Genomic DNA, 15,617 nt, shown 5'->3' on the forward strand with positions numbered 1-15,617 from the left:
TAGACTGCTGATTGTTATTTAAGAAATAAATTACCGATACACCAGACCTAGTTTAATTTTATTTTTACCAATCGTCACAGAATGCTCTTAATCAGCAATAAGTGGATCCGCTGTAAATTTTCGCTCCATCGCTATTGTCGCTGAGAAATGAAATTAAATGGGGTTTAAAGTTCTACTTTTCTGCCTCGACTGGGCTAATAAAGACGGTTATCACCGAGAAGGATGGGATACGAGTAAATCAATGAGGCGTTAATATTAACGTTTCATCCGCTCTTTGAATTATTTGAAAACGTAATGAAAAAAATATATATCACAAATTAATACGCGAAAGTATTAATGTGTAGATTCAGACCGGACCAGTTAATCGTATAGATAGACTTACGTAAATAATTTGATTTTTAACAGGTTGACTTTGTTTCAATCTAATTAAAATATAGATCTATATTTCGTTTCGTTTTTTATACTTTCGATGGCCTACACAACATGTAGATCTAACAAGTTATAGTGGGGATGCTCGATTGTCACTCTGGAACGTCCCGAATTGACAGAATCGCAATCAAGTGATACGGAATTAAGTCCTGTCACAGTTCTGCCAGTCTCAACAGCTGAGGTGGTGTGAGTAGAATCGTGACGTATTTTAAATAGCAAATATGTTTCAGCTTCCATGATTGGTTGAGATATTTTTTATGCAGTCGGCACATGCGTTGTACTCCGAAATTCTCCTTTCCACTCGATTGACACTATTTTTGGGATTGAGAGAATTCAATTCTGGAACGTTCAATCGAGCATCCCCAGTGGGAGTTCACGTTCTATGACGTCAGATACCAAGCAAGCGACATTTGACCCGATTACGTCAGTCATTCGATTAACCAATTAGCGACCGCCATGTATTTTTTTATCTACTTTTGCTTTGTTTTGATTTCTATTGCCGCTAATGTCTACCCACAGTTCCGCGCAAAAAAGGTCAAACGCTCGATTCGACAGACCATTTGAATGGCTGACCCCTCATTTCAAGCAGAACACGAGTTAAATAACAACGCTTCCAGATCCAAGTGTAGTAAAGACAAGTAAAATCGAAATTTTGAACTAGAAAAACGAAACGAAATTGGATCTGTGTTTTAATCAGATTGGACTTTGTTTTGGAATACTACTACATAATATTTTTAAAAAAACCTTAAAGATACATTCCCACGAAAGCAGTTATCGAGTAGTTTATTTCCAAAAAAAAAGGCAATTTCAGTATATCCGAAAAACACCCTTGGGGCGTGCACTGGACAAAAATGTGAGGGTATCCCTGAAATGAAAATGAAATGAAAAGACTGTCATATACTATACCATCCATACTTTAACTGTTATAAAAAAATGTGTACTAAATACACAACACACATTTCAATTTTATACACCTCGAAATTAAAATAAAATGCGGATAATTGAGAAACAGCTCTTACCCCCGTTTTCCAACAAACCCGTCTACATTATTGATGCCCAACCGCAATGTCTAACCGGAATTAACAACCCACAGTTTCTTGTTAGTGATACATCTATCAAACACCCACCGTGTCTTTGTTTCCGGTATCTTTGTCGTTTGCGGAAACCTACAAACCAAGCTGGGTACTCGGTGTCACATTAAATCTTTGTCAAAAGAACTTGCACGTCTTTTCTGATTTAATTCAGAGACCTAAAGCATTTTGCTGGTCTGGCTTCTCCACGCATGTTTTCCGTCCTGTGGGCGTATGCCATACCGATTATATTATCTGGTGACACAGAGCAAGTTCTTTCAGCACGACGTCCGGATGACGATCTAAACCAATCTGATTAAAATACAGATCTATATTTCGTTTCAGTTTTTATACTTTCGATGGCCTACACTAAATGAAGATCTGACAAGTTGTACTCAAAGGTCGTATCAGGGGTCGTACGAGCGGCTTTTGACCCTATGACGTGAGACATTGATTAATCAATCAGCGTTGGCGTTTCTAGTGGTTTACCCACAGTTTCGAGCATGGCACGCCAAGAAGTTGCCGCAACAGATCGTTTCATTGGCTTATCCCTCACTTCAACCCCAAAACGCCGGTAATATAACAACTCTTCCAGATCCTAGTGTAGTAAAGACAAGTAAGAACGAAATTTTGAACTTTAAAAAACGAAACGAAATAGGATCCGGGTTTTAATCAGATTGGTTTTGGAAACAAATCACCCGCCGATGGACTTTTAGTTCGAATACGTTGGTAAACGGGAATATATCTCAACGTTACTTATCAAATTTCTGGGAAAACTCGACACGATCTTGTCACTCCACTTAACTGACGTACACTCGTTTCCGATTGCATATTTGACCGTATTGGAACTATTTGAACCAAGGTGTATAAACATACTTTTTATCGGCCCACTATGTCTTCGGGGATTTCTGTCTACCCTTTCAACAATTGTAGGCCAGTGGTCAGCATGTCTGAATGGACTGATACAACTTGTGATTACTTTAGGACTGCGAAGCAAGGCGAGCTATACAAAGATGTATTCTCCAGTGAACAAATGTAAAAAGTCCTAGATGTTGTTCCTTATTTTGTCAGGATTTCTGTTCTACACTACTGACAAGGCGAATCCACGATTGAACCCGGTACCTGGTTAGCGAACCAGCGTTTTACCCACTGAGTCACCACGGCTCATGACATCAGAACATCCAATAACCTTTGTAAATAAATAAATAAATAAATGAGCAGCACGTGTTTAAGTTTTCTAAAGAACAGCTTTCTTCTTTATATTATAGCTGAAACATTTTGTTATATACATTGTACTAGGAAATGATTGAAACACGAAACAAACCTGGAACGATAACGCTTCTAGTTTAATAGATGCCGTTTTAAATCCCTACCAGAACCGGTAGCTGATATTTACAAAACAAACATGCTATTATAACATATTACAGACAAGGTTTTCTCTCCAAAATCCAGGTGGGGGTAGGGTGGCCGAATGGTGTGTCATAGAGTCAAGTGGCGTAGTTTCGATTCCCCGCGTGTACATGACAAGGGATAGGGTCGCATGTCCAACAGCGTGGATTTTCGCCTGGTCCTCCCACAGCTAAAGACACCTACGCGCAAGTGAATTATTTAAATAAAATTGACCATATGTTTGTTTCTCTCCCAAAATCCAGGACCCCCCCAAAAAAATTATATGTATAAAATATATTATATCGAGCTGAAAAAAAGTTCATAATTAATGTTTAATAATTAATGAACAAAACTTGTGACAGGTGGTTTGATGTCTTAACTACACTGATTATCCCTCCTTGGTGTCTTTTGGATCTTGGAAAGGGTGGCCAGACGGTCAGGTCTAAATATTAAGGCCACCTGCAGATTTCATCAAGGTCGCGAGATGTAAATTTGGTTAAGACACGTGATTGTTGAGGAGATTGTGGGTTAGCGCTAACCATGACGAAATCTGCAGGTGGCCTTAATATTTAGACCTAATCGCCATTAGGCCACCCCTCATAGATCCATGCGGCTCATCCTTAGGTCCTAGTAATTTTATTCGAAATTATCCGACCTTCTTCACAAAAAAGAATAAAGCTAAAGGTTTGATTTAAGAGGGGTGTGTCTCAAATGTGATCTAGCCGGACTGATAGGTGATTAACTTTCCTAGAACATTAGAGCAATCCCAGTGGATATCCACGACCCTTTCATTTGCTAAGTATGAAAAGTGAGCACCGTTTGAACATCAGCCTTTTAAGAAAAAAAGGAAACGGATAATTTCATTTAAAAAGTAACACTTGCAACGAAAAGTGACATTAAAGATCTAATCTTTTCAGTACACCTGCTGTGAAAGCAACAAATAAAAGCTTAATGCACGTCTTGGGCTGATAAATTACTTCACCGAGTTCTTAAAGCAGCTTAATTTGTCAAATGAATTTTCAGTTTAATGGCCTGCATCAGGAGATATTCTTTGACAAATAAAGATTCAATAATTTAAAACCAGTTAACAATATATATTATGACGAAGACGCCTCTCGAATTTTAAACATTTTCGGCAATGGCTAGGGTTATTGCTTTTGCTCACTTTGTGGAATCTTGTGAAGTTTCTAGCAACAAAGGTCATCGTCTGATATAATATGTGGAACGAGGGCTTTCGAATTTCAACTAGAATTATTTATTCCCCTTTCAAACTCCTATAATTCAATGAATACTTTAGCGAAAAACAAAACAATGGCACACAATCTGCGCGAGACTTATGTGTATTTCTCGCGTCAGCAAGACGAACCCCTAAATTATGCAACGGTCTGGAGAGGTATCATCCGATCTGCCTGGAAGTTGTTCATATTTTTGATACCGATCGCATGTCAAAAATGTTTATAAATTATATATATATATATATTCACTTTGTTCAATCTTGTGAACAAACCTACTCATTAATTCATCGACGCAAAATTTATATTATGATGACCCGAGTACTGTCAAATTACCATCGTAGATTATTACTTCCGGAGTTATTACCCATGATTATATAGTTGACTCTTTTCAAATGAAATGAAATGAAATGGGGTTTAACGTCCTACTGTTCTGCTCCTATACTGGGCTAATGAAGACGGGCATACGCCATACAGTGTGCTATGAGGGAAATTTTGCCCGGGCAGCGGCACTATCGCCTACTCTTATATCGAATTCCAACTACCAGGGGATCTTTTACGTGCATTCCAATGTATACACGGGACCTCGGTTTTTCGTGTTATCCGAAGGACTAGACAGCTGTCCTTGTCAGCCCTCCGTTCTGCACCACTGACAAGGGGAAACCACGTCGGAAAATCCAGATGAACTTTCTCGGCCAATGCAGGGATCGAACACCCGACCACCTAGCCACCGTGGCTCCGACTCTTTTCAACCACCATTCAGTGATGTTTTCCGGTAGAAAGTAGTTTCCTTCTATTACGGAACATCAATCGTCTACTCCTGGTACCAGTGTGACTCAATGTTTCAGTGCCTGGCGAAATTCGGGAATACTTGGAACATGAATATCAGATCGTTTTACTTGAGCATCCAATATGGCGAATACTTTCGATACACCATTGAACCAATGGTTGAAAGTGGTTGACAAAAACAGGAATTGCATCTAAATATCGATACTCATTTCATTGCTAATGCTGTCTACCGCTACCATTTATTTCATTGCTAATGCTGTCTACGACTGCTATATATTTTATTCATTGCTGATGTTGTCTACCACTGTCATTTATTATGTGTAAACCACCTTTGTATCGCCCAGATGTGGGATATGATGTTGTATTGTGCTTTTTCAATATATAATAGGAATATTACGATGAACTCAATATCACAAGAGAATTCTGCCATCAAATCCCACAAAGCAACAACCCCCTGTCTGCATTCTGCTATCATTCTGTTTATTTTATTATTGGAATGGGATTGTAAGTCGTACCCTTCTGCGGCAACCTGGCTAATGACAACAGGCATACGCCATGCTTACTCTTTATTTCAAATTACAAAAGTCAAGGGTTCTTTTACGTACACCTCAACGGCTACACGGAATCTCGAGTTTTCGTTCCAATCGAACGACTCGACACTGTTCGTCCCATGGTAACCTTTATAGCTGATTTGTATAATGATCCTGCGATCTGTAAGCCTGGTTCTTGAACTAAAATTAACCGCAGCCGCTCGACTAGCGACAATTCCATCCATCATATTTTACTATTTTCGTTCGATCCGAACAACTAGACACTGTTTGTTCCTTGGCAACCATTAACACCATTGGTATAAGCCAAGTTCCTGAACTAAAATTAACTGCAGCCGCTCCACTAGCGCCAATTCCACCCACTATATTTAACTGTTTTAGTTCGACCCGAACAACTAGACTCTGTTTGTTCCCTGGCAACCATTAACACCATTTGTATAAGCACAGTTCCCGAACTACGATTAACTGTGGCCGCTAGACTAGAGGCAATTCTGCCCACTATATTTTATATAGAGTCCATAAGTAACATTAACCTTTTCACCATCAAAATCAATTTAAAATCCCGATTATGAGCGACGGAAATTAGCAAGGTAAAGTAGTGACACTAATAAAGCCGATTATCTAAGCTAGTTGAACGGGGGTCGGATCTTCCAACTGAAACACGTGCGATATTGACACAACGGTCTCCATGTTTAGTGTCCAAAACCATTTGTATTCTTCTGTTTAAAATGCATTTTGCTTCTTCAATCCTCTTCCTTCGCGTAAATTTTCTACTTCACAACATAATGGGATACAAGACACGGTTGTGTTTCAATTCCCGACAGAAACAAACAAAACATGCAGTTTCAAAAAGATTTCTGTATCAGCATCAAATGATTATCTGTAGCTATATGATTGAGTATTGCAGAATCAATACTTGGGCATAGTGGGCAAGCTTACAACACTGAACGGTAGTGATAAAAACTTAAAGATTATTATACCAAAAATAAGCGTCTTCGGTAACTTGTTTATTGGTTTATGGCACTATTCTTTCTCAACGTTATGAGCGAATAGTTGTTATCCAATTACCTAAAAATCAATACCATAATCAGTTCACACCATTTTTTGTCGTTGTGTTATCGCACCCATGAGTACATATAATAATACCGCCATAAATAAGTTGATTTAGCTATCAATAAGCATTAAAACTCGACCAAGGAGTTAAGCTAGAACGCATAAAACCATAATTTTAGAAATATGTGCTCAGATTAATTATTTTTAATCCCTTTCAAGCAGGGAAAGGAACGTACCATGACTAGGAACCATCACTCAAACGTAACCAATCCCCTTTTTGGTGAAATGTCTCCCATATAATACCCAGCTGTTCCAAACCCTGCGCTCGCTTCAGATTTTGTCTGCATCTTCTATAGATTTTTTCGTAAATGTCTGCTTTTAATGGTACTGGTGCCCCACCACACATAATGTCAATAAATCATATTAAATACATTTTGTTTTTGCGATAAAATCTCTGTTAAAACGTTATTTTTTGGTATAAAAAATTGGAACAATTGAAACCCAGTTTAGATTATCGCAATAACCCGTTTTTAAGGGTATACACCGGTGGCACTCCTTTATAATGCCAATAAATCATTTGTATGTGACAGAATATTAAATAACCATTGTTATAATAATAGATTCTCTACTTAAACGTTATTGTTGTTATTACTACAATTTAAACCAATTTTATCTAGATAAAATAACAACCCACATCTTCCCTTGAGGATATCCTTGTAATGTTATAACTGACTTTCAAGACGGTTATTGCAATTAATGAAATGGAACAATCAGAGTTATCTTCTCTTCAGAACGACAGTCGAAGTAAATCGTTCATATATTTGTAAGAGAGAAAACTGAATGCAAATGGTGGATTTGATAGACGCGTCGACTTATTTAACATACTTAAGACTTGCGGTCTTACACAAATGTTTACATATTTACTGTAGACGTAACGCTATTAACACGTCTTTGCTTATGTATGCTTTTAGATCCCAGATGTAATTTGCAAAATAAAATAAGACTTGAAACAATCTTGCGTTGACGAAACCTCTCAGACAAATTGTATTGTCGTCTACAGGAACACGAAATGTCCATCTAAATTCAGCTAATGTCAACATTAAACGCCTTTCTGTCTTGAAGCGGTCACCAAATTAAAACCTTATAGTATGCTTTGGATCCATTTATCGTCAATCGACATGGGCAATGGGAACGGTTCTATGAATTCCAGTTATTGGCATTGGAAGACAAGCTTTGCCTCGGGTCACCCAACATCGCTAAGATATCATCAGCAATATGATAAAGTAATTGAATGGAGATCTCAAACCAATTTAGTTATATCTTGTTAACTGTGATGATGGCGAGAAAAGGCTTCACTTTTCGCACTCAACAAACATGGGACAATTTAGTTGATTCCCGAATCAACCCCTGCGTGTTTGCTTGACGCACGGTCAAGAAGAGTTTCTGTGTACTCTACTCCCTAACTTATAGTACTTACACATTTCTAACAAATAACATCCAGGAATAAATTAAATCATGACTTCATTGTTAACTTCAAAAGTGTGGAAGCAACCAACTTGCCGTTTCTGTTTCTTATCTCATTATCGACAATACGAAGCGAATGATGGCATCAAACTTGATTGTATTATATTCCCAAAAGAGGGGCATTTACCTCCGGCAAGTGGTTCTTGTACCCTTGAGTATTTGCATGCAAAATACAACTTAATCAACTCGGATAATCAATCTGGGTCAAACATGTTTCCATTTTAAGGCACAATTACCATATTGTCTTCATTTTGATTCGAAAAGAGAGCGTAAAATGTTGACATATCAATCAAATCTGAGTCAGAATAATACTCCTGAATCGTCAAGGAAAATACCCCAAGTCGCCAACTAAAACACAACAAAACTCACGAACTTCGATTTAATTAGGGAGAGAGCGAGAAAGAAATGGGGTTTAACGTCGACGCAACACAAATCCAGTCATTTCGGGACTAACATATGGTTTAGTTTTATTTCAATAAGTCGATTGCACGTAGGGGTCATTAGGAGTGGAGAGGGGAAACTGGACAACCCAGAGACAACCCACTTGTCACGTACAAGCGAAGATTCGAAATCACGCCACTTGATTTAATGACAGACCTTATGATTTAACGCACGCGTGTTATATCACTAGACACCCCCCCCCCCCTCGATTCTAGTTAGCAGAGAATAATTAAACATCAGTGGCTTGTTTAAGTTAGATCATGAGCATTTTATGCTTAGGCTAAGTAGAATGATGGACAATTTGATTGATCGAGACTTTGGAACACGATAACTTTGATTCTAATAGATTGATAATAGTCAGTCGTGAAACTGGGTGTATAGTAAGATAGATTACATTAATACCATGACTAGTTTTTGTTTGGGTTGAGTAGCGATCAGCAATTTAATCAGTCAATAACTACTTATAATCGAGGCAGAATTTCAAACTTGGTGCAGATGTTTGTTAGGAGAATGTCCTCACCGAGTTGGATGATTAGCATTTTCCTACTAAGAATAAGCAATTTGATTGGTTGATGCTTTCCGGAAAGATAACTTTGTTTCTAATTGAGTGAGGGTGGTGAAACTGCACAGCAGTGGGAGGAAACCGGAGGACCCGGAGAAAACCCACGAGGTTGGACAGGCGACTCTACGCCTTGTCACGTACAACCGGGGAATCGAAACCCCGCCAGTTGACTCAATGACAGACCGTATGATACAGCACAGCGCGCACGTGCTAACCATTCGGCCATCCAACCCCCCGATGTGGCGGGGTACACTAGCTGAAATATTGTAGCTTGACATTGATTGGTACATTCAATGGTGCTTTGCGCATGTAAATATAGCCTAAAACGAATAATTTGTGGACATAAATGCTTTTATCACAATCAATGAACGATTAAATAAGTCATCGAAAGGTTTTCCTTTGAGGTAAGGCGTTTTCATTTTCGAAGCGACTTACCCTTATATATACAAATGGCCATGCCGTTACCTACTTAATATCTCGAGTAGATTTTTCAAAATCATAGAATTATGCGGTAAGGTTTCGCGTTTATTTCTATGTGGATTCGCTATTTAGATGTATTAGCTATGTGTAGTACCTTTTGGGGGCTAAATTAATTGGACATTAAGAAAGTTACGGGCTTGTTATAAGACCTGCGAAAAGGAAGGCCCTAGAATCATCTACTATTGTGGCTTGAGTTAAAGACGGAAGGCATCTTTATTGGAATCTTTTCTATGGGGACACCAACCTGGCTATTGGCTTGGTTCTATTTAGGACATACTATTACATGTTCTGGTAATAATAAATATCTTGCATTTTGGCTACAAAGGTCGGCCATATCACAGGTAAATTCATCTGGAATTGTTTTGATACAATGTGGAATTGGATTTAATGGAGTAATTCGATCTTGGTATCACTCGGTAAGTATTGGGTAACGGGTCTTACCAATTCCGCACAACTAAAATAAAATGAAATAAAATGGAGTTTAACGTCCTACTGTTCTGCTCCGAACTGGGCTAATGAAGACAGGCATATGCCATACAGTGTGCTATGAGGGAAATTTTGCCCGGACAGCGGCACTACGGCCTACTCTTATATCGAATTCCTACTGTCAAGGGATCTTTTACGTGCACGCCAATGTGTACACGGGACCTCGGTTTTTCGTCGGATACGAGCGATTAGGGCGTATGGCTCTATTTTTGTGAACCTTGAATGGGCTAAAAGCATATATTAATGTAATATGAATGTATATAAAGTTCTATATTCAATATTTTTTAAAACGTTTTTGATTTTATTTCTAATCAGCTATGTTAGGTGAAATACGCAAACTGTCCAAACTGAACGACAATCGTTTACGCCTAATTAAGACATTCTTCACGGTTTTTTTTATTATTATTTTATCATTTATAAATCGGCCATTACTATTTACTGCCGCATTGTCATTTAGGATATCTTTTTCCTTGTTCATTGGTTTTGTGCCCGAAACGATATGGTTTCCTCCCACTGCTAAAGACCTAATTGTGTCAAGTGGACGTTAAACCCATTTTCACTCTGTCTCAACGATAATATTTGCAGCTGTGTAACATTAGTGCCGCCACACTTGGGTAGGTTTGTTTAATCAGCTTTCATATTATCATAATATCGAGACGTTTTACCTATTCCTAAACAACGTGAATTTGCAATGGGAAATTAAACGAGTCCAATTGTATAGCGAATACCAAACGAATCTCAACAGTTTATAGCGACGTTACCGTAACTATCTCAAGCACTATAGGACATTTTTAAAGCTAGTTTTCATTTGTGTTTGGCGATCAATGTTCTCCACTTCGGGTTTAAGTTACGTCTGGATTAAACTATTCTACATGAGGCAAGTTTCTTGATGAATCAACATGCCAACTTACAGCATTTAGACAAGGTAAATATACTTTCTTTTCATTTTCGCTTTTGATTGATCAGGTTGTATCAAGCCGTGTGTGCGCAGTGGGTGAGTTATTTATTTAGGGGGGGCGCCGCAAAATGAGGGCACTGACCGCGGAGACAGGGCACACCGCTGAGAGGGGATTTCTTATTTTAGGGGGGGGGGGGCAAGAAAATTATCCGTCATTTCCTTGCATCTGTAGCCATTCCAAGAGCTATTTGGTTGAAACGTTCGGAAATCGTAGAAAAAGAGCCTTAAAATCGAGCAAAAAAGTCAGTTGGGTCTGCGAATAACCGTTTGGGAAACCATGAAACGTTTCTCTTGTTATTTCCATTCCTCAAACGACAGGAGCAACAATATTAGAATACGGTTTACTTAAAACATACATTAGCCAAGAGCTAAATCTGCCAATTGCAGGTCTTTCATTAGGCCTAAAATGTTATCTAAATTATTAATTATATACTAAGTAACTTATCCAGACCATAATCAACTCTCGATGGCATCGCCACCCTGCGATATTTACTTGATTAGATTCCGGTTTGCTGCTTCTGATTAAATCAAAAAATGGATAATCGAGACTATGTTTTTTATCGTACCGACTTTAGTAATGATGATCAAGGCTAGGCCGAAAATTTAATCTCTAAATTCTCGGTTCAGGGTGAATCAATTTGATTGAAATTTTCAGCAAATTCTCTTTACATTATCTAGTTTTTATCAATTATAGTGAGAACTGCCAGTTCTTTATCTAATCTCCCATAATGTATCTTTAAAGATGATGGAAGAAAGGGGTTGATATAAAAGACTGTCCACGCAGGATAACCAATTTGTCATTTAGTAACGATGGAATTTGAACATACTTGCTTTAAGATCAATAAATCTATAATATTTGTGTTAATCGTTCCCGTGGTCAGGTCCACGTACCATGATTAATTTGTCTTTTTTTATCCATGGAATTTGAATGTAATTGTCGTCAGTATATGTTATGTCTTTTACACTCTTAAATTGCATAAATGATTTTGATATATTGATTAAACTTAAAAGTACACACAAAGCGACTGGTTTCAAACACAAACACTGGGTCAGTGAGTAGGGCGCTGGCTCCCTATTAGCGACGTTTCGACTGGGTAGTTTATGCATTTTTGGCTGTTTCGAAATTTCGTTTACAAAGATCTGTGCAAAATTAGAAACCGAATTTAACCGTTCTGTTGCAAATTTTAGAACCCGATTAAAGAAACATTATGGGAGATAAAACAAAGAACTGGCAGCTCCTACTATAACAGTTAAAAACTAGATAATGTAAAGGGAATTTGCTGAAAATTTCAGTCAAATTGATCCACTCTGAACCGAGAATTCAGTGAATGAATTTTGGGCCTAGCCTCTATCATCATTACTAAAGTAGGTACGATAAAATACATAGTCTCGATTATCCATTTCTCGATTTAATCATGAATGAGAGTTGAGCAGCAGATCGGATCCTAATCCAACAAATATCACAGGGCTAGCGATGACATCGAGAATTGATTATGGTCTGGATAAGTTAATTAATGTCTAAATTAATTAATAATTTAGATAACATTTCGGGCCTAGAGAAAGACCTACAATAGGCAAATTTAGCTCCTGCATAATGTATCTTTAAGTGTACTGTATTCCATATCTAGAACATATATTATTCTTTTTCATTAACTTCATTACCTATTTTGAAAGTATTATAGAGAAAACTTTCGGGGTTTCTTTTTTATCTAAATTCTACATAATGCATATTTAATGACGAGTATTCTCAGATAATGTCTCCTCTCCAATACCTTTGACGCACAAGTTACATGTAAAAATAATATAAGATATATGAGGACCTTATTATCGATTATTTGTGTAATTATTGAACCTAAAAAAACGTGTATAGATTATGGCTTTGTTCAGTGAAAAGTGCTTTTATTATCTCGAGAGTTCTATTAGGAAAACGTGACAAGGAATAGGATCGCCTGTCCAACCTCGTGGGTTTTCTCCGGGTCCTCCGGTTTCATCCCACTGCTAAAGATCCCTACGCACAAGCGAATTATTGAAATAAAACTGAACCATGTGTTAGTCAAGAAATGACCTAGTTTGTGTCGAGTGGACGTCAAACCCCATCTCTTTCCCTCTCTTAGAAAATGGGAGGAAAAACGGGACAAATAGTTCGGCCATAAGGGCGTGCTACGTACATTATTCCTTCTGGTATAAGTGAGACAATGCCCCCAACATTTGACGACAACCTTTATTATAATGTTGGGGGATTGGATGGCCGAATGGTTAGAGCGTGTCTGTCATTGAGTATATTGTCCGGTTGTACGTGACAAGGAGTAGGGTCGCCGGTCAAACCTGTTGAGTTTTCTCCTGGTCCCCCACTGCTAAAGACCCCTACGCGCAGGCGTATTATTGAAATAAAATAAAACCATGTTAGTCCCGAAATGACCTAGTTTTGTGGGGTGGCGTTAACCCCCTCTCTCTGTCTCTTTGATTTAAATGTTTGATGCTAATGCTTGTCTCCAGTCTCTCGCCAAAATTCTGCTTTGGGTTGAACGCTTTGCACCACAGACGCTTTGTCCAAAGATTGTGTGAGGTTGCCATTGCAAAAGGTGTATCAATCCTACGAGATTGAAAAGCGACCGACTCGACACCTAATTGTCACGTATCGGCGGGGAACCGAAACCATACTAGTTGACTCAAGGAAAGACTTCAAAGAAACCGTTTGCCCACACCCCCTACCCTCCCCCGCATTTAAATTGGCAAACGCGGTCAGTTATCAGGATCTGGATATTACCGAGGACACAAGTCCATTGGTTTCCTAATTTTTTCAGTGATGACGCAGGGGATTACGTTGATTGTTATATAATTAAAGATGCAGATTAGATAGTGTATTCCATTGAATCCTTCGCGTAATATAGCCCGTTTGGTGCTGACGTCATAAAAAACATTATTCATTACATTAGCAATTCATGATTGGGGTGGGGGGGGGGGGTGGATGGCTGAAAATTAGCGTGCGCGCGCTGTATCATAAAGCCTGTCATAGAGTCGACTGGCGTGGTTTCGAATCCCCGGTTGTACGTGACAAGGAGTAGGGTCGCTTGTCCAACCTCGTGGGCTTTCTCCGGGTCCTCCCACTGCTAAAGACCCATATGCGCAAGCGCATTATTGAAATAAAATTAAACCATATGTTAGTCCCGAAATGCCCTAGTTGTATCGAGTTGAAGTTAAACCCCATTTCTCTCTCACCATCCTAGGTCCCTGGAGCTTATGGGTATCTAGATCGCCGGAGATGCTTTCTGAGCGATTTCTGGCTAATGTAATTACTCAGCAGGGAAGTTTTAATTCTTTTCTAAATCCCTTACCACGAAAACGCAGTCGATGTTGACCTGACCATGTTATACTGTATTGTCTTATTTGGGGTTCAAATGGCATTTTCTGATCTGGCGCCTGCTGTGAGTCATGAATAATGCACAGTACCATAATCATCGCTAAAGTAAAACACCAAAATGTGAGCAAACCGAGAGCTAAGTGGGGTTTAAAATCCGCCAATTCAACACGAAATGTAACATTTTGGTGGCTACCATTGTGGGTTTTGATTTCAATAATTCAATTGCCCGTAATGGTCATTCGTAGTGGGTGGTACCGGATAAAATCACACGACGTTATTACAGCCGACCCTACACGGTGAGCAGTACAGTCTTGAGATGGCAACCATGACATTTGTCCCAATGACAGACCCTGTGATCTAAAGCCCTCGCATTAGACGCCCGAACATACAACTGTCAGTTCTAACGGGCTCATCTGTCCTTTAAAATTGAAGCAAATGTGCAATTCCCAATATGACTCTTGACTTCCATTTTCTCTCCAATAAAGGAAGGGTTCGTTGTTTTAGTACGAACTCATATCTAAATCACCAAATCAGTTCCAACTTATCTAGATAACGAATCTCATTCACCGTTTCAGATGACTGAACATAATAACACAAACAGATCAGATACAACCAATAACGAACGACACACTTTATTCGATCGCCAGTATTCCTCACTGTCAGTAAGTAGGACGCTAAACCTCATTTCGTTTCCATTTCCCGCTATCAATAATCAATCAACTGAAACATTTTCCTTTAGTTATCAGCATCCAACATGTTGTTTGGCGGTGTCCTGTAAACGTGTAGTAGAACTGCCCCGTTGGCTTCCATCAACATACATCACATGTTCTTTGAACGTCTGATATTTTTTTTTCAAAAGAGTAAAGTAAAGTTCACTGGGTCATAATACAACACTATTGATCAACGGGTCAAAATTTTGCTCGATCTAGCAAGAATCATTTGATCAACTGGTATTGTTTTCGAATGATGCTAGTGCGAATCGCGGTGGGGTTACAAAGATGTTTTGTCGATCAACAACTATGTAACTTTTGAAATGCAGACTAAAGCCTAGTTTCATTTTAAAGGATACACCACTTGATTTTCGACCATGGTGAGTACGATCATTTATCTAGTGCATTGTATGTCAAGCACGGTCTTGGTCGGACTTACCTTCTTGTGGGCCCCAGGTCAGACTCCTCAGTGAAATCTCAAATTTATTAAAAAAAAAAACCAACCCAGGTTATGCGATCGTTTCAGTGGACCCCACTAGTACGGTCCACTTACTATAATCTAAAACTTAAATATCAATCAATCGA

The sequence above is a fragment of the Patella vulgata genome, chromosome 3 (assembly GCF_932274485.2).
Source record: "Patella vulgata chromosome 3, xgPatVulg1.2, whole genome shotgun sequence".
Classification (NCBI taxonomy): domain Eukaryota; kingdom Metazoa; phylum Mollusca; class Gastropoda; family Patellidae; genus Patella; species Patella vulgata.